The following is a 20,052-nucleotide window of genomic DNA, read 5'->3' on the forward strand; positions in this document are numbered from 1 at the left end:
ATAAATATCCAAGATATGTTTATTATGGTTAGAGAGATCCTATTATTTATTCACCACAAGTTTTTGAGTGACCACTTACTATTCATGAAATCCAAAACATTTAATAAATTTTAGTGTAAATGATTATTTTTCTGAAAATTCATTTTCTTATGTTTGGTTTGGTTTGTCTATATTCATCTTTCATCACTTTCCTATTTTTAAATCTTTTAGGTCCCAATCCTAATGAGTTCTGTGCAGCCATAAGAACATAAGAACGGCCATACTGGGTCAGACCAAAGGTCCATCTAGCCCAGTATCCTGTCTTCTGACAGTGGCCAATGCCAGGTGCCTCAGAGGGAATGAACAGAACAGGTAATTATCAAGTGATCCTTTCCCTGTCGCTCATTCCCAGCTTCTCGCAAACAGAGGCTATGGACATCATTCCTGCCTATCCTGGCTAATAGTCATTGATGGACCTATCCCCCATTTATTTATCTAGTTCTTTTTTGAACCCTGTTATAGTCAATGTTAAAGCCCCTTCACTTCAGTTAATTTTCTTGTGTGTGTAGGTGTCTGCCTATCTAGACCTTATTCCAGGATTGGGACCTTAATAATTAAATCATGGAACAAAAACAATACAACATGACTTACAGGACTAATTAGAACAGAAATAGAAACCAGGACATACTCTGGCCACAGCACCCTTGCATTCAGATGATCTCCAGCTCCCAGAACAGCCCTTTAGGAAGACAAGTTAGGTGTGGTAATACATTTTATTGGACCAGATTCTGTTGGTGAGAGGAACAGATACTACCTCACCCAACTTGTCTCCCAACAGAGCTATTCTGGGACTAGAGATCATCTGAATGCTGTTTGCTATTTGTGTTGTAATTAGTCATGTAAATCATGTTGTATTGTTTTTTTTTCCATTATTTGATTATTAAGGCCCCAATCCTGGAATAAGTTCTAGATAGGCAGACGAGCTTGTGCCTGTCACCAAGAGAAGTTGGTCTAATAAAAAATACTACCACACCTACGTTGTCTGTCTGACATCCTGATACTGAAACAGCTACAACTAAACTGCTTACAGAATAGCCTTTTGGCAGCTATTTAATTCAGGCACAAATTAGAGCTGTCCTTTGTTGCTCTAACTTTAGCCAAGGGCGGAGCTAGCCCCAGACTGGCCTACAGGTTAGCCAGAGGTATATGTAAAGGTAACATACAACTATCTTAGTCCCTCCCTTGGGTTCTGCACAAGCGCAGCTCAGCTGGAGCCAATAATCTAGTCCTAGCATAGAAGACACTGTGATTAAGATAGGTTTCAGAATAGCAGCCATGTTAGTCTGTATCCGCCAAAAGAAAAGGAGGACTTGTGGCACCTTAGAGATGAACAAATTTATTTGAGCGTAAGCTTTCGTGAGCTACAGCTCACTTCATCGGATGCATTCAGTGGAAAATACAGTGGAAAGATTTATATACGTAGAGAACATGAAACAGTGGGTGTTACCATACACACTGTAAGGAGAGTGATCACTTAAGATGAGCTATTACCAGCAGGAGAGTGGGGGAAAAAAAATCTTTTGCAGTGATAATCAAGGTGGGCCATTTCCAGCAGTTGAAAACAATATCTGAGGAACAGGAGGGATTGGGGGAGGAATAAACACGGGGAAATAGTTTTACTTTGTGTAATGACCCCATCCAGTCCCAGTCTTTATTCAAGCCTAAGTTAATTGTATCCAGTTTGCAAATTCACTCCAATTCAGCAGTCTCTCATTGGAGTCTGTGTTTTGAAGTTTTTTTGTTGAAGAATTGCCACTTTTAGGTCTGTAATCGAGTGACCAAAGAGATTTAAGTGTTCTCCGACTGGTTTTTGAATGTTTTAATTCTTGACGTCTGATTTGTGTCCATTTATTCTTTTACGCAGAGACTGTCCAGTTTGGCCAGTGTACATGGCAGAGGGGCATTGCTGGCACATGATGGCATATATCACATTGGTAGATGTGCAGGTGAACGAGCCTCTGATAGTATGGCTGATGTGATTAGGCCCTATGATGCTGTCCCCTGATTATCACTACAAAAGGTTTTTCCCCCCCTGCTCTCCTTCTGGTAATAGCTCACCTTACCTGATCACTCTCTTTACAGTGTGTATGGTAACACCCATTGTTTCACATTCTCTGTGTATGTGAATCTCCCCACTGTATTTTCCACTGAATGCATCCAATGAAGTGAGCTGTAGCTCACGAAAGCTTATGCTCAAATAAATTTGTTAGTCTCCAAGGTGCCACAAGTCCTCCTTTACTTTTTGTGATTAAGATGTGTTTCTTTCACGATAGGCAGACAGACAGCAATATTTACTAAACTGCTCTGTGCATGAAAATCTGTTTCGCCAAAGCTAGTCAGCTAATAGCATGATGCTAGTTAATAATGAAAACATCCCCCAAACTTGTCTCAGACAGCTACTAATTTGTTTTTCAGAAGCGGGAAATGTCAGTCTCTTTCAGAAATTACCCTTTTCTATAAACTTCCATAATGTTGCTTAACTGCCCATATTTTGTCATTTTATCAGCATATGTTGTAAATAATAAACAATTGTGTTATCTCCCTTTTTAGAGTTTGATTGCAGGGAACCATTTGCTGTCAGACATTTGGAGTTTGTTTAAATACTGAGCTCATCACAGCATCTTTCTAGGATGCAGCTTTAATTTCGTCTAAACATTTTAATAGAGGTCCTAAGGAAAAGGAAGTCATTCCCCATATTAAACATTAATCCCATATGCCAAAATAGGCATGTTCCTCAAAGGCTATTTATAGATGATCTGCTGGAGTTATGAAAATATAAAGTACCAGAGCTGAACAAGCATCTCCAGGCTCAGCTTAACAGTTTGAACTCAACTTGTTTGCTCAATTGGTCAGGAGAGGTTTATGAAAAAGATATTGCTTTCCAGTTTGTTAGGATTACCTATAAACATTTATGATTGGCTCATTGCCCCAGTGGAGAGAAGAAAAGGGACACTTTCGGTGAGTTGTAGATTCAGAAAGGAGAGAGCGAAATAGATTGGCGTATGATCGATAATACAGGATTGTCTACACAGAGTGACAGTGCACCCTAGGGGGTGTTATTTCTAAAGTACACTAACATGTCTACTAACTGGTCCATGTAGCCACTTCCCGCAGCTCCCATTGGCTGGAAACAGTGAACCATGGCCCCTGGGATTTGTGGGTGGCCGTGCCTGTGGACGGTGCAAATTTAACTGTCTCGCAGCCCACCAGATGGGCTGCAGGTTGCCCACCACTGACGTAGACCCTTTGGGTGAGGAATACACAAGCTCAGGGTTGAGACACTCCAGTTTATTAATTCAAAGCTGTATTTGAACCGAAAGCATAGCCTTGCATTTTACAATTACTGTAAAAACAATGACTGACAGATATAAAGAAAAACATTGATTAATTACCTTCTCATGGGGCATAGGTGGGTCGTGATGGATTGTTCTCACAAGTCTCCAATTATGCCCTTACACTTCAGCAAATTCATACTTTCCTGCATTATATGATCATCTAATCAACATCAAGCATTGTGTTGTACGTAACCCATAGAATACATATGTGCAAGCCTCAGTTTACATAGTGATTCCTGTCCATGCTATTTCATGTCATCATGTCTCTTCCAGTTAGTTTATTTACTCAGATTATACCACTCTATGGAGAGACTTTCCTGTTTTTCCCAATACAGGGACTTTTAGTCCATACCTTTTATGTATTTTATTGTACTGATTAACTTCCTCTTATCTATGTCCTTCAGCACAGTACAGTCTGTGAACAAAACCTCACCTTTGTCTTACACAGCAGCTGTAGGCATTATTTAAGGAAGTCAATAAAAGGAGGAATCTAGTCATGTAACATACATATCAAGCGAAGAGTTGACTGAAGCCAGTTATCTCAGCATAACTATTATGCTGGCCTGTCTGTCTAAACTCATTCACTATATATGATCCAAGCTTATGATATCACCAACAACCTTGCTGGTAGCACTAAAAGTTCCCTACTGTGCTTTAACAATAATACTGTTTAAAATTGTACTATGTTAACATGCACTACGGAACTTTTAGTGCACGGTAGTAGGGTCCTTCTGGACCAATTCACATGCAACAACATTAGTGTGCTTTAGAAATCATAGCCCCATGGTGTGCTCTACCCCACTGTGTAGATATGCTCTAAGTCGGAATTGAAGAAAAATAAATGGAATAGAATGGATGGCAAGGCAGCAGTGGAATGATATTGGGGGGTGGGAGGGCGAGTGGGCAGTGGAAACAAAGATGAAAGAAAGAAAATTCCTCTGTGCCATTTTATTAAAACCTGCTAGTGCTGAGGCAAGAAGCAGTCCTGCTCTTGTAACAGTGTGGTGGATATACTTATGTTAATATAGTGCGTGCACAGGGAATTACTTCTTAAAGGGCCTTCTCCTAAACCTGCTAAAGTCATTAGAAGTCTTTCCATAGACTTCAGTAATCTTTGTACCAGACCAGTAATGAAGTTTTCCTCTGAAAAAAGTGATTCTGTAAAAATGGAATTGTTGGCATACATATTTATTGTTACCTTCTGCAGCAAATATATTTGATTTACAGATATCAATGTCATTGCAATCTTACCCTCCAACTTCACTGAATGCTGTTCAGCTACAGCTGTGGAACTGGTGCCTAGCCTCTCCCCGTTTCATAGGTTATAAGAGCAAGAGAAAGTCTAGTTTTTCTATAGAGGGGGAAGACAGGGTAGCATGGTGTTCTGTATTATAATGGAGGGAGCCTGGGGATTTGAAACAAGAATTATGAGTCATTACTTTTGTGGATATTCACGATGGGGTTGGAAGTATATTGCTGCAAATAATTTCCTTCAAACGGTCACCTGATCTTTATAAATGGCTTCACGAAGGTCATGCACACATCCTTTCTTGTTTCCATTCTGAGAACCTGAAACTGTGAGCCGTATGATGGAAAGTTAGTTGCATGAAGGTTTGTTGAAAGTGCATGTTTGAGTATTCATGGAAACTGCATTTCAAATTCTCACATACAAGTGTTTACTCTAGAAATCCTTTTGCACTCATCCAATTGGGCAACAGAAACAGTACCTAATGAGTACTCTGACGAATCACAACTAACAGACCTAGCTAATAGAGAATATTAAACACTTGCAGATAACTGTCCATAAACAATGCACAGTTAATGAAAATCACTGAATACATTTTAGACAATTGCTATCTGTTTAGAGATACTCTATCAAGAGAATCATTTTTTCAGACTAATACTGAATTATTCATGCAGTTATGATAAGCACTGTTTCCTGCAAATCAGAAATATAGTCATTAGAGAGGTCTCTCAGATAACAAAATAGCACCACAGATAATATGAATATTACAGTGAAGCGTCATTACTTGCTCAGTAGCCAGCCAGTGCACAGCTTTCTGTTCCTCAACTCACCTGCAAAGAAACGTCACATAAAGAGGAACTAATGACGCATTCCTGGGTACTAGACATAGTCTGTAATATGAAAAAATCTGTTTGGATTTTTTTTGTTATTATTTAATGTTTTTGTAAAAAAAAATGGCTTTTAATAGAAAATGATTTTTATGGAAAAAATCCATTTTGATTACATTGTCTGATTTTTCCCCTCCCCGCACTGGAAAACCAGAAATAAAAAAAATGAATTTTGGTGCAAATGTTTGTTTTTCAGGAAAATATTTCAATATTTTGATTTTCAAAAACTGATTTTGAAAACTGAAAATGTTTAACATATATATATATATATATATATATATTTGCAGAAAAGGTTTTTATTTAATGAAAATATTTTGGGGGTTTTCAGTTTCCATTTTTCATTACAAAATAGAAAATAGTCACAGGAAAACTCAAATATTTTTTCAACATTTTGTGAAAAAAAAAATTTCAACCATCCTAGGCATGAGAAATGATTTGCAAATTGACATAATAGAATTTCTTTCTATAGATCATCTCATTAACTCAGGAAGATGCCTGAAGAGGGAAAAAAAGTACAATGAAAAGCACCCGTGACAAAATGATTGTGTCCTAGAATACTCTCTCTGAGGACTTGCTGTTGATACAGCAACCTATCATGAGGGTAGTTAATATATTACCTCATCCTCTTCTAGCAGTGGCATTTCAGTCATTTAGCAGATTTTTCAGATTTTCTTCTAACATACAGTGTCACAGGATGCTCAGGATGCTATCTTATTATCACAGGCATAACTGGTGTTATAATTTGTTGTAATGACAAAAGGAACCTTAAATTGTAAGGTTTTTGCAACAGCCATCATCATTTACTGTGTATTTGTACAGTGTCTTGCACATTAGCACCCTACCCTGGATGCAACCTCTGGTAGTGTGCAATATAAATGATTGATTATTGAGAGTGAAGCAAGACTCCATGCTCATGAAAGTAAGTCAAGCCTTTATTTTTATCATGATGGAATTGAGCTTTCTTGATAAGGAAAATATTGTATTAACAGTACTTACTCCATGAATCACTCTTTTAACATGGATGCAATTGAATAGGAAAAAAGGCAGTTGTGTATCATCTTTTTTAAGATGGTTGTAGCCAAGGCATTATACATTATTTAACAAGCCAACTAGTAGCAGGCTGTAATGGGGAAGTTCAAGTTGTTATAGAGGACATACAACTTTGTAAGTGCAGTTATTACGAATTGCCATGTTTTTATATATATAATATGTGACATACACACACACACTTATTTTTATGTGTGTGTGTGTGTATATACACACACACACACTATTTATTTATTTATTTGTGTGTCTGTGTAATAGAAATATTTTGGTGTCCTACTGTGTCCCTAGAGTATATATGTTGAAAAAAATAGAATGTAGAAAAAAATTCTACTTAATTCTTTTAAAAATAAGTATAGTCCTAACAGTTGACTCTTACATAGTGCTTTTAACTACAGGTCTCATTTCTCTCAGATGGTGACATTTCTCCATATGTGTTCATTAATTTGGGGTTGTGAAAATTCTACAGGATTTGTACAATTCCCAGGCTATATAGTGTGTCCCTACAGAGGTGAGCATTTACACATGTGAGTAGCCCAAGGAACCAGTGCTACTTGGGAAATTGATCCTCCCCAGGCTCTCATATGGAGAGGCAGCAGCATAGGAAATCCATATTGCCAAGCTCTATTCAAGATGCCTGCAGTCAGTTGTTGCTAAAAATAAAGAATAAGCATTTATTGCACACCAACTCCCCACACAAATTCAAATCAGCAATATTTGCGCTAATCCTATTTCTTTGCTTTTTATGAGTATTCATAGAAGGGGTTTTGTGTTGCAAAACTGCTTGCAGAAAGGAAGGCATTCACACAAGAATTTGCAGCAGAAGTGTTCTCAAAGCCATCTTGAAAGTTCTTTGTGGACTTCAGCCATCAGGATGGAAACAATGACAGGTGACCAATTACACAGTGTGGATGGTAAATTACAAATAGCAAGGACTCTAATCAATTATTACAGTGACTACTGTTAGTTCACAAACAACCCACAGGATGATGTATGTCCACATGAACCCATTCATTGAGTAGTTTTAATAATGAAGAAATCTGTACAAAATGAGGTCAGTTTGTGGAGGAATCAGGGGCTACAGTTGTAAAATAAATTTCTTGTGTTAACATTTTTCCCAGCAGGATCTGTCATGCTTTATAATAATGGAATTTTGTCAAAAGATACATAAACTTAGTAGAAGATTTTTACTTTATATGATTTTTGAAATATCTAAGAGCAGGTCTAAATGAATGAGTTTGTGTGTGGTAAGCTGGGGTGTAAATTTGTAAAGCTATACATGCCCTAACACATTGGGCCAGATTCTCAGCTGGGGTAAATCCGCTGAAACTTCCATTGCTACTGAGCTTCTAGATCTCAAAGGAGGGTTTGTATTATTATCTCCATTTTACAGATGGGGAAGCTGAGACACAAAGTGGTTCAGTGATTTACGCAAAATCACTTGGTAGTCCAGAGGTGGAGCAGGAATAGAAACCAAGTCTCCTGAGTGCTGGTCCAGCACACTATCCACCAGGCAACACTGCCTCCTAAGCTTTAGTTTAGTTCTGCTCTTAGCAATCTAAAATGGTGCATCTATAGGAAATTCATCATTAGGACTAGAAGCCTATAGAAAGGATTTTCACAAGGAAGTGAGCTCTATTCACCCTGGGCTGGTGGGTTAACAAGGAAAATGGGTAGAAGTTTTAAAGGGACTTCCATTGATCTCAGTGGGCATTGGATCCAGGTCTGCTGGAAGGCTGTGTAAACTGTAAGAGATGTATGGGTACTGAGAAGCCTGAGCAGATTTCAGAGGGATGGTGTTGGAGTGTGCCCATAAACCAGTCTTTCATATAATGTGTTCATGGGAGATTAAGTATTGCAACTAGCGCTGGGTGATTTATTTTACATGTTTTAAACATGTAAGCCTTGTTCAGCCAAGCTTGACAGGTTTGAGAAACTGGAATCCAACTATTTTGTCTGAACAAGCAGCGCTCACCCCTATGCCTCAGCTGCACAAGTTTTGCAGTTTGGAAATGAAAGCTCCACAGCAGATTTCATAAGCTATGGAAGAACATAAAACCACCATCCTCTGCAGCTTGTTACTGGGTTGATGAAGAGCTGCTCCGCAGGAGAGAGGCCATCATATCCCTTGCTCTTTTTCGTATCACAACTAATCTCCTCCACCATTACAAGTCTCCCACTGAACTAACATAGCTACAGCTATGTAGCTGGTGTAATTTCTTTCCATAGGTTCCCAGCGTGAAGACGAACTTGTCACTACGTGACCGCAGGAACAGCTGCTACCCACACTCAAGCAATTGACATGAATGGCCAGGGCAGTCCTCTGAAGGGGGGCGGCGGAAGATGAGGGAGTTAGCTGTATTGTTATTAATGTAATGCGCACCTCTGTTTATATACTTCTTGTTATCCCATCTGATTGCAAGGAGTAAAATCAATGGTGGCTGTTACAGGGGATAAGGCAAAGAGTGCCATCAGAGGCAATACAAAGCTACTTTAGGAAACAATGGGGAAACTATTAACTGGGAAATAGAATCATAGAATCATAGAATATCAGGGTTGGAAGGGACCCCAGAAGGTCATCTAGTCCAACCCCCTGCTCAAAGCAGGACCAATTCCCAGTTAAATCATCCCAGCCAGGGCTTTGTCAAGCCTGACCTTAAAAACCTCTAAGGAAGGAGATTCTACCACCTCCCTAGGTAACGCATTCCAGTGTTCCACCACCCTCTTAGTGAAAAAGTTTTTCCTAATATCCAATCTAAACCTCCCCCACTGCAACTTGAGACCATTACTCCTCGTTCTGTCATCTGCTACCATTGAGAACAGTCTAGAGCCATCCTCTTTGGAACCCCCTTTCAGGTAGTTGAAAGCAGCTATCAAATCCCCCCTCATTCTTCTCTTCTGCAGGCTAAACAAGCCCAGCTCCCTCAGCCTCTCCTCATAACTCATGTGTTCCAGTCCCCTAATCATTTTTGTTGCCCTTCGCTGGACTTTCTCCAATTTATCCACATCCTTCTTGAAGTGTGGGGCCCAAAACTGGACACAGTACTCCAGATGAGGCCTCATCAATGTCGAATAGAGGGGAACAATCACTTCCCTCGATCTGCTCGCTATGCCCCTACTTATACATCCCAAAATGCCATTGGCCTTCTTGGCAACAAGGGCACACTGCTGACTCATATCCAGCTTCTCGTCCACTGTCACCCCTAGGTCCTTTTCCGCAGAACTGCTGCTTAGCCATTCGGTCCCTAGTCTGTAGCTGTGCATTGGGTTCTTCCGTCCTAAGTGCAGGACCCTGCACTTATCCTTATTGAACCTCATCAGATTCCTTTTGGCCCAATCTTCCAATTGGTCTAGGTCCTTCTGTATCCTATCCCTCCCCTCCAGCGTATCTACCACTCCTCCCAGTTTAGTATCATCCGCAAATTTGCTGAGAGTGCAATCCACACCATCCTCCAGATCATTTATGAAGATATTGAATAAAACCGGCCCCAGGACCGACCCTTGGGGCACTCCACTTGATACCGGCTGCCAACTAGACATGGAGCCATTGATTACTACCCGTTGAGCCCGACAATTTAGCCAGCTTTCTACCCACCTTATAGTGCATTCATCCAGCCCATACTTCCTTAACTTGCTGACAAGAATACTATGGGAGACCGTGTCAAAAGCTTTGCTAAAGTCAAGAAACAATACATCCACTGCTTTCCCTTCATCCACAGAACCAGTAATCTCATCATAAAAGGCGATTAGATTAGTCAGGCATGACCTTCCCTTGGTGAATCCATGCTGGCTGTTCCTGATCACTTTCCTCTCATGCAAGTGCTTCAGGATTGATTCTTTGAGGACCTGCTCCATGATTTTTCCAGGGACTGAGGTGAGGCTGACTGGCCTGTAGTTCCCAGGATCTTCCTTCTTCCCTTTTTTAAAGATTGGCACTACATTAGCCTTTTTCCAGTCATCCGGGACTTCCCCGGTTCGCCACGAGTTTTCAAAGATAATGGCCAGTGGCTCTGCAATCACAGCCGCCAATTCCTTCAGCACTCTCGGATGCAACTCGTCCGGCCCCATGGACTTGTGCATGTCCAGCTTTTCTAAATAGTCCCTAACCGCCTCTATCTCCACAGAGGGCTGGCCATCTCTTCCGCATTTTGTGATGCCCAGCGCAGCAGTCTGAGAGCTGACCTTGTTAGTGAAAACAGAGGCAAAAAAAGCATTGAGTACATTAGCTTTTTCCACATCCTCTGTCACTAGGTTGCCTCCCTCATTCAGTAAGGGGCCCACACATTCCTTGGCTTTCTTCTTGTTGCCAACATACCTGAAGAAACCCTTCTTGTTACTCTTGACATCTCTGGCTAGCTGCAGCTCCAGGTGCGATTTGGCCCTCCTGATAACATTCCTACATGCCCGAGCAATATTTTTATACTCTTCCCTGGTCATATGTCCAACCTTCCACTTCTTGTAAGCTTCTTTTTTATGTTTAAGATCCGCTAGGATTTCACCATTAAGCCAAGCTGGTCGCCTGCCATATTTACTATTCTTTCTACTCATCAGGATGGTTTGTCCCTGTAACCTCAACAGGGATTCCTTGAAATACAGCCAGCTCTCCTGGACTCCTTTCCCCTTCAAGTTAGTCCCCCAGGGGATCCTGGCCATCCGTTCCCTGAGGGAGTCGAAGTCTGCTTTCCTGAAGTCCAGGGTCCTTATCCTGCTGCTTACCTTTCTTCCCTGCGTCAGGATCCTGAACTCAACCAACTCATGGTCACTGCCTCCCAGATTCCCATCCACTTTTGCTTCCCCCACTAATTCTACCCGGTTTGTGAGCAGCAGGTCAAGAAAAGCGCCCCCCCTAGTTGGCTCTTCTAGCACTTGCGCCAGGAAATTGTCCCCTACGCTTTCCAAAAACTTCCTGGATTGTCTATGCACCGCTGTATTGCTCTCCCAGCAGATATCAGGAAAATTAAAGTCACCCATGAGAATCAGGGCATGCGATCTAGTAGCTTCCGTGAGCTGCCTGAAGAAAGCCTCATCCACCTCATCCCCCTGGTCCGGTGGTCTATAGCAGACTCCCACCACTACATCACTCTTGTTGCACACACTTCTAAACTTAATCCAGAGACACTCAGGTTTTTCTGCAGTTTCGTACCGGAGCTCTGAGCAGTCATACTGCTCCCTTACATACAGTGCTACTCCCCCACCTTTTCTGCCCTGCCTGTCCTTCCTGAACAGTTTATAACCATCCATGACAGTACTCCAGTCATGTGAGTTATCCCACCAAGTCTCTGTTATTCCGATCATGTCATAGTTCCTTGACATCACCAGGACCTCCAGTTCTCCCTGCTTGTTTCCAAGACTTTGTGCATTTGTATATAAGCACTTGAGATAACCTGTTGATCGCCCCTCATTCCCAGTATGAGGCAGGAGCCCTCCCCTCACAGACATTCCTGCCTGTGCTTCCTCCCGGTATCCCGCTTTCCCACTTACCTCAGGGCTTTGGTCTCCTTCCCCCGGTGAACCTAGTTTAAAGCCCTCCTCACTAGGTTAGCCAGCCTGCTGGCAAAGATGCTCTTCCCTCTCTTTGTAAGATGGAGCCCGTCTCTGCCCAGCACTCCTCCTTCATGGAACACCATCCCATGGTCAAAGAAACCAAAGCCTTCTCTCCGACACCACCTGCGTAGCCATTCGTTGACTTCCACGATTCGACGCTCCCTACCTAGGCCTTTTCCTTCCACGGGGAGGATGGACGAGAACACCACTTGCGCCTCCAACTCCTTTATCCTTCTTCCTAGAGCCACATAGTCCGCAGTGATCCGCTCAAGGTCATTCTTGGCAGTATCATTGGTGCCCACGTGGAGAAGCAGGAAGGGGTAGCGATCCGAGGGCTTGATGAGTCTCGGCAGTCTCTCCATCACATCGCGAATCTTAGCCCCTGGCAAGCAGCAGACTTCTCGGTTTTCCCAGTCAGGGCGGCAGATAGATGACTCAGTCCCCCGGAGGAGAGAGTCCCCACCTGCCTGGTTCCAACTAGACTAGCAAGGGTCATTTTTTCCAGACCTGCACCTGGGATCAAAAGAGATATTATATCACTACAATTCCAGGCTGAGTGAGATTGAGCAGGGCAGCAGACACTGGAGATGGGAAAGAAAGAGACTGAGAAGATGATGTGGGGACTGCCCGTGAGTCTGAGCCCAGGAGTTGGGATGTCTGAATTTACCTAACATTAACATTTGCAGGGAAAGAATACAATGTAGTTAAGAACAGATTTTATATGCAGAGCTGGCACTAGGCATAAGCAGTCTAAGCAATTGCTTGGGGCCCTGAAAAGCTCAAGGGGGGCCCCCCTATTAATTATTAGGATGTGTTGGGGGGGGCCCAAAATATTCCTGCTTAGGGTCCCCAGTGGGCTAGCACCATAGGCCTTATTCCTGCTTCTTAGATACCTTGTTCTGTATAAACAATGTTTGTTTCAACAAATCTGTCATGAGTTGCACTAATGAGCTGCTGATCACAGGCTCCTGACAAGAAGTTTTCTTGCAGGTGCCAAGTATAGCTGGTCTGTTGTGTTTACATGGCTGGGAAATGAGAGCTGCAAGCCAGAGATGCGGTCCAAAAGTTTTTGGTCTGCAGGGTTACAGCCTTGAAAGAGGTGAAGGAAGTCAAGCCTGTCACCTGAAGAGTTCACTTGAGAGGGAGTAAGGGGGGTCTAAATGCAGTTTTCTCTGTGACTATGACAGGGGCATTCTTGCATCTTCCGCATAAGCCCCAGTCAAGGTCCTTTTTGGTGGACTTAGCTGCTTAGCCCTTGTTCCTGCTGACTGCTTTGTTTCAGAGCTGAGACAGTGAAGAGTCCATTCTTTGCACTAAGATGTAGGATGAATTCATTGCTCAATGAATCCCCTTAACATCTTTCCTATACTAATTTCCATGTTTGACAGTTGGATGAGGCAGCTGGTGCTCCATACTCCAGCAATGAATATGGGAAGAAAATAAATCTTTGATTTTGTTTCATTGTTTTAGACAAACTTTTACAAAAATATTTAATTGTATTAGTTCTTTGGAAAGTAGAAGAACATCAAGATAGGAAGAAATGCAAAGTGTCACAGTAAATAAGCAGCTTACACTGAGACCATAAAAAAAAGGACCTGCAGCATACAGAAGAGAACAACACACAAAAAAAAAAGACACTTAAGATATTTAATACAGGACTATTTTCATTTCCCCTTTTTTCTGATGGGGAAACGTAATAAAAAGAGAGGGTCCTGCAACGTATTCTAAAACTGATCACATGGTGGTTTATCCCAGTCTCCTCTGTGAGCTAATTACACAGCAGACCCCTAATACTACCATCACCAGGACACAGAAAATTTTGTCTCTTGCGGTCATATGCTTGCCACTAGAGTTTGTTTATCCCTCCATTTAAGAGGCAGATTGCTGTAGCAATAATACATTCTCTTTAGCCTTTATTGAACTTGCCAGATAATAGAGGACAGATTCAGGGTCGGCAACAGGTCTGGAGAAGTGAGAGAGCAGATGACATGATGCTACATATCTTTGGGGAATGATAAAATATTTTAATATTCTGGAACAAAATAGTGTCTATTTACTATCCCCAGAATAGGAACAATTTATTTTTTAATCTTAATATACCTCAAAATCTGGAAATATATATATCTTAGTCATATGGACAATATAACAGAAAAATGTAGCACAAAAAATTGAATAAATAAAAATGTAGTTACCTGTTTGTCTTATTTGTATACTTAAGATTTAATTACCTACGCCCCAAAATAGCTGACACATTCCCTCTGATAGGGTATAGAACACTCACACTGGAGAACAAGGGGTTAAGGGACTGCACTGAGCTGAGCCAGTCGCACCCTGCTACACCTGCAAGGCATGCACAAGCTGCAGGAGTTAAAAAAGAAGCAGAAGAGCTCACTTGTGGGCAGACCAGGGAAGAGAACAGAGCTTCAACCCTCAGCTTGTGAGAAAGGGACTGAGAGAAGTCAAGAGCTTTCCTGTCACCACTGCCTGAGGGAAGGGAGGGCCTGATCCTGAAACACCCTGAGAGGAGGTGTTTCCTCTCTCTCTTACTAATACAGTTTGTGGTAATTCTCCTGGCTTTTTGTTTATAAGCTACCCCAGAAGGGGACAGACTTAGAAGTCACCAGGCCGGAGGGCCAAGTCACAGGAAGAGGCAGGCTATTACAGAGGAGGAGCAGCCAGTGGCAGCAGACCCCAGTGGAGAGAAAGCTGCCACTCCACAGGGAGGTGTCAGCAGTGAGCCAATCCCTTCATATACCCGTACAATATAGTTATAGAAGTGTATATATGTAGTGGGCTACATTCTGCTCTCAGGTACACCAGGGTAAATAGGGATAACGCTATTGAAATCTAGAGGGTCAAGGACAGAACCTTAAGGGATGCTCACTGAGTCTGAAAAGAGAGAGAAAAGAAGAGAAGCCATTGCTGAACAGATTGAAGACAAAGCAGGAGATCACAGAATCATAAAATGTAGGAGGCAATGGTCAACTGTGTCAAAAGCAGCCTCAGACTGGCAAAGGGTGTGTTAAGACTTGGCCAGGAGAAAGTGATTATGATCTTGGTAAGGACTGTTTCAGTGGAGTGGAGTTGCAGCCAGTGGCTGCCTCGTTAATGCTTTGTGTCTCACCCTAGCAATAAATAACCCATAACATCTATTTTTCAAGGAGCAACTTTATTATTTGCTCCTTAATCCAAAGTTATTTCTTTAGTAATTAAGTCTGTCCCCTTCTGGGGTAGCTTATAAACAAAAAGCCAGGAGAATTACCACAAACTGTATTAGTAAGAGGGACCTAGACAAATTGGAGGATTGGGCCAAAAGAAATCTGATGAGGTTCAATAAGGATAAGTGCAGGGTTCTGCACTTAGGATGGAAGAATCCAATGCACCGCTACAGACTAGGGACCGAATGGCTAGGCAGCAGTTCTGCGGAAAAGGACTTAGGGGTGACAGTGGACGAGAAGCTGGATATGAGTCAGCAGTGTGCCCTTGTTGCCAAGAAGGCCAATGACATTTTGGGATGTATAAGTAGGGGCATAGCGAGCAGATCGAGGGAAGTGATCGTTCCCCTCTATTCGACATTGGTGAGGCCTCATCTGGAGTACTGTGTCCAGTTTTGGGCCCCACACTACAAGAAGGATGTGGATAAATTGGAGAGAGTCCAGCGAAGGGCAACAAAAATGATTAGGGGTCTAGAACACATGACTTATGAGGAGAGGCTGAGGGAGCTGGGATTGTTTAGCCTGCAGAAGAGAAGAATGAGGGGGGATTTGATAGCTGCTTTCAACTACCTGAAAGGGGGTTCCAAAGAGGATGGCTCTAGACTGTTCTCAATGGTAGCAGATGACAGAACGAGGAGTAATGGTCTCAAGTTGCAGTGGGGGAGGTTTAGATTGGATATTAGGAAAAACTTTTTCACTAAGAGGGTGGTGGAACACTGGAATGCGTTACCTAGGGAGGTGGTAGAATCTCCTTCCTTAGAGGTTTTTAAGGTCAGGCTTGACAAAGCCCTGGCTGGGATGATTTAACTGGGAATTGGTCCTGCTTCGAGCAGGGGGTTGGACTAGATGACCTTCAGGGGTCCCTTCCAACCCTGATATTCTATGATTCTATGAGTATGAAACAATTCCAGGATTTTTGCATTCACCCAGATCTGATAGGTTGCTTCTTAAAAGAATTTCCTTTTTTATTCTGATCTTATTTACTCACAGGTTCTTTCTCTCTTTGGCTTAGTTTAAGGGGACTTTCACATTTAGGAAGCTCTGTACTAAATCTGTCAGTCATACTTTTTTAATGTTTTGCAGGGCAAAACTGAAAAATATTGTTTTTGGCAACAAATCTACTCATCCTCTTCCTTTCCCTCTCTCCACACTGGTTGCTTTATTTTATATTATATTTGATTTGTGTTCTAACTTCTTATTTCTGTCTCTAAGCTTACCGTTCAAATCACACTGTTTAAAAACGCACTAACCTTCCTGCAGCAATGTCATGAGCAAATTTATATTTTCAACAGTTAGTTAAATGCAATAAGAATATTAATCTTTCACACTTAATAGTTTGTATGTTCCCAATTATTAGTCCAAGACAGTGTATTTTCTAACAACAATAATTAAATGGCTCAAAGGATCAGTTCCTGTACAAATATGATCAGATACCTTAAATACTCCCTGGACTTCTTCATAGGTGGCTTAGCTTTAGGAATAAATATTAGAAAAGATGAAATTTCATGGCTCTCATGTTCTAGTCACACAAGACCAGTAACTATTCTTGCTTTTTATATTACATATAAAATTCATTTTGCAATACCAATCCAGCATATTTTAGAGTGGAGTAAAACTGAAATATCTTAATTCCAATATTCTCCATACCTCACAGAGAAAGTAGAATATGCTTTTATTTCAAAAAGCACCAGCAGACACCAAGCATGACCTGAAAGCCTAGTCCTGCAATCATTTTAAACTATGCAGTCTATTACTGTGGCCTGATCTAAAGCCCATTGAAGGTAATGGAAGCTTCATTGTCTTCACTGGGGTTTAGATCTGGTCCTGTGTAAGACAGCAGGTGTTGACAATTCTGTTTGGGGCATGTAACAAAGTCACAAAGGTTGGTTGTAAAGTTCATCTTAAGGAAGGACTTCTAAATGTTCTCAGTTCATTGTATGTAAGAAACATTCTACTTAACTATTCACTCTATGCTGTTGTACTTAATGTAGTCATCGTAATTCAAGAGTCCAAGATTCAACAGTAAATAGCAGTTATGACCCCGAGAACCCATCATGGCCAACTGGCAGAATGGAAGTACATTACTTTAATCCTTTTCTCCAAAGTTCTTGCAACCCGTCCCAGCTTGTTGTCATCTGCAAATGTTACAAATGTTACTTTCTACTCAATTATCCAAGTCATTAATGAAAATATTGAATAGTACTGAACCCACTTGATAAGGCCTCCAAGTAAATAATTGATAACTATTGTTCTAGTAAAATTTTTCAAGAAGTTGTTCATCCACCTTAGTTATTTCACCTAGACCATATTCCCCAAGTTTATTTGTGAGAATGTCATGGGAGATGTGTCAAAACCCTTACAGAAGTCAAGGTATACTAAGTCCCCTGATTTCCCTCATCCATTGGCCTGGTTACCCAGACAAAGAAAGAAATTAGATTGGTTTTGCATAATTTGTTCTTGACAATCCCATGTTGGCTATTACTTATAAGCTTATTATTCTCAAGTGTGCAATTATCTGCTGAAGATTAGAAAAGTAGACAAAGACTTTCAGAAGTAACTATTGTTTCCGGATGCCTCAATTTTTGGCTGTTCAAATTGAGACTCCCTTAAGTGGCAGAGAATCGGTGCACAGAGCTTCCTGCAAATCACCCTCTATGGAGTCTTAGGATTTACCTCCTGAATTTGAGGCACACAGAATCATTCTTGGCCATAATCAGTAAGCAAAGGGTTTGTTAAATTACCATCTCTTATGTTAATCCTCGAAGCTGCAAAATAATTTTTGCCCCTAAAGCAAATTAGATAATAACATAAGAGCTGCAATACTGTCCCTGACCACTTTGGCTAATAGCCATTGATGCACCTTTCCTCGATGTGTTTATCCAGTTCTTTTTTTAACCCAGTTGTGCTTTTGGCCATCACAACATCCCATGGCAATAAGTTCCACGGGTTAGTTATGTGTGAAAAAGTATGTATGTCTTGTTTGTATTAAAATTACTGCCTGTTAATTTCATTGGGTTACCTGTGGTTTTTTTATCAAGAGAAAAGGTAAATACACCTCATTTTTCACTCCATTCATGATTTTATAGACCTCTATCTGATCATCTCTCTTTTCTAATCTGAACAGACCTAATCTTTTGTAGTCTCTCCTTATATAAAAGCCTTTGATCATCATTGTTGCCCTTCTCTGAACATTTTCTAGTTCCACTATATTCTTTTTGAGATGGCGCAACCAGAAGGTGTGGGTGCACCATTGATTTGTATAGTGGCAATATCATTTTTGTCTTATTTTCTCTCCCTTTCCTAGTAGTTCCTAACTTACTGTTAGCCTTTTTGATGGCTGCTGCGCAGCGAGCAGATGTTTTCAAAGAATTTTCCACAATGACACCAAGATCTTATTCCTAGGTGGTAACAGCTAATTTAGAACCCACAATTGTGTATATAGAGTTGGGATTATTTTTTTCCAGTGTGCATTATTTTGCACTTTCCAACATTTAATTTCATCTGCCATTTTGTTACCCAGTCATCCAATTTTATGAGATCCCTTTGTCTGTTTTGTCTCCTCTGTCTGCTTTGGACTTAAGTATCTTGAATAATTTTGTACCGTCAGCAAACTTTGCCACTTCACTGTTCACCCCCTTTTACTGATCATTAATGAATGTGTTAAAGAGTACTGATCTGTGGGGGACCTCTCTGTTCACCTCTTTTTTTTGAGAAAGGTGACCATTTACTCAGACCCTTTGTTTCCTCTCTTTCAACCACTTACTGATCCATCAGAGGACCTTCTCTCTTATCCCATGGCTAGTTAGTTTCCTTAAGAATCTTCAGTGAGGGACCTTGTTAAAGACTTTCTACAAATCTACGTACAATATTGACTGGATCACTTTTACATGTTTGTTGACTCCCTCAAAGAATTCTAGTAGATTGATAAGGCAAGACTTCCTTTTAGAAAAGCTATGTTAACTCTTCCCCAACATACCAGAGACACAGATAAACATGAAAATTATTTTCCCTATTATAGTTTCTGCCAATTTGCCCAGTGCTGTAGTTAGGCTCATTGGCCTGAAATTGGCATAATCTCCTCTGGAGCCCCTTTTAAATATTACCATATACATTAAATATCTTTCAGTCATCTGATACAGAAGCTGATTTCAATGATGGCTTACATACTACTGTTAGTAGTTCTGCAATTTTATATGTACATTCCTTCAGAACCCCTAGGTGGATACCATCTGATCCTTGTGACTTATTATGGTTTAGTTTATCTGTTTGTTCTAAAACCTCATCTATTCACACATCAATTTGGGACAGTTTTTCAGCTCTGTTGCTCAAAAGGAATAGCTTCCTCTGCAGTGAAGACCAATGCAAACAATTCATTTAGCTTCTCCACAATGGCCTTGTCTTCCTTGAGTGCTCCTTTAATACCTTTGTTGTTCAGTGGTCCCACTAACTGTCAGGCTCTCAGATTCGGTTGTACTTTAAAAAAATACCATCTTTAGCAAGTTGCTTCTCACATTTTTTTTTTCTTGGTCTGCAAAGTAAAGTGTAAAAATATAATAAGGCAGAGTTTCTGCTCCTTCCTATTTTCCTCACTAAGATTTGACTTCCAAATTTTAAAGAATGTCTTTTGCCTCGAACTGCCTCCATTACTTTGTTGTTTAGCCATGGTGGCATTCTTTGCCTCCTCCTACTGTTTTTTATTTTTTATTTTTAATTGGGGTATACGTTTAGTCTGTTGTGTATTT

This window comes from Lepidochelys olivacea, assembly GCF_965140295.1.
Source record: "Lepidochelys olivacea isolate rLepOli2 genome assembly, chromosome: 11".
NCBI lineage: Eukaryota > Metazoa > Chordata > Testudines > Cheloniidae > Lepidochelys > Lepidochelys olivacea.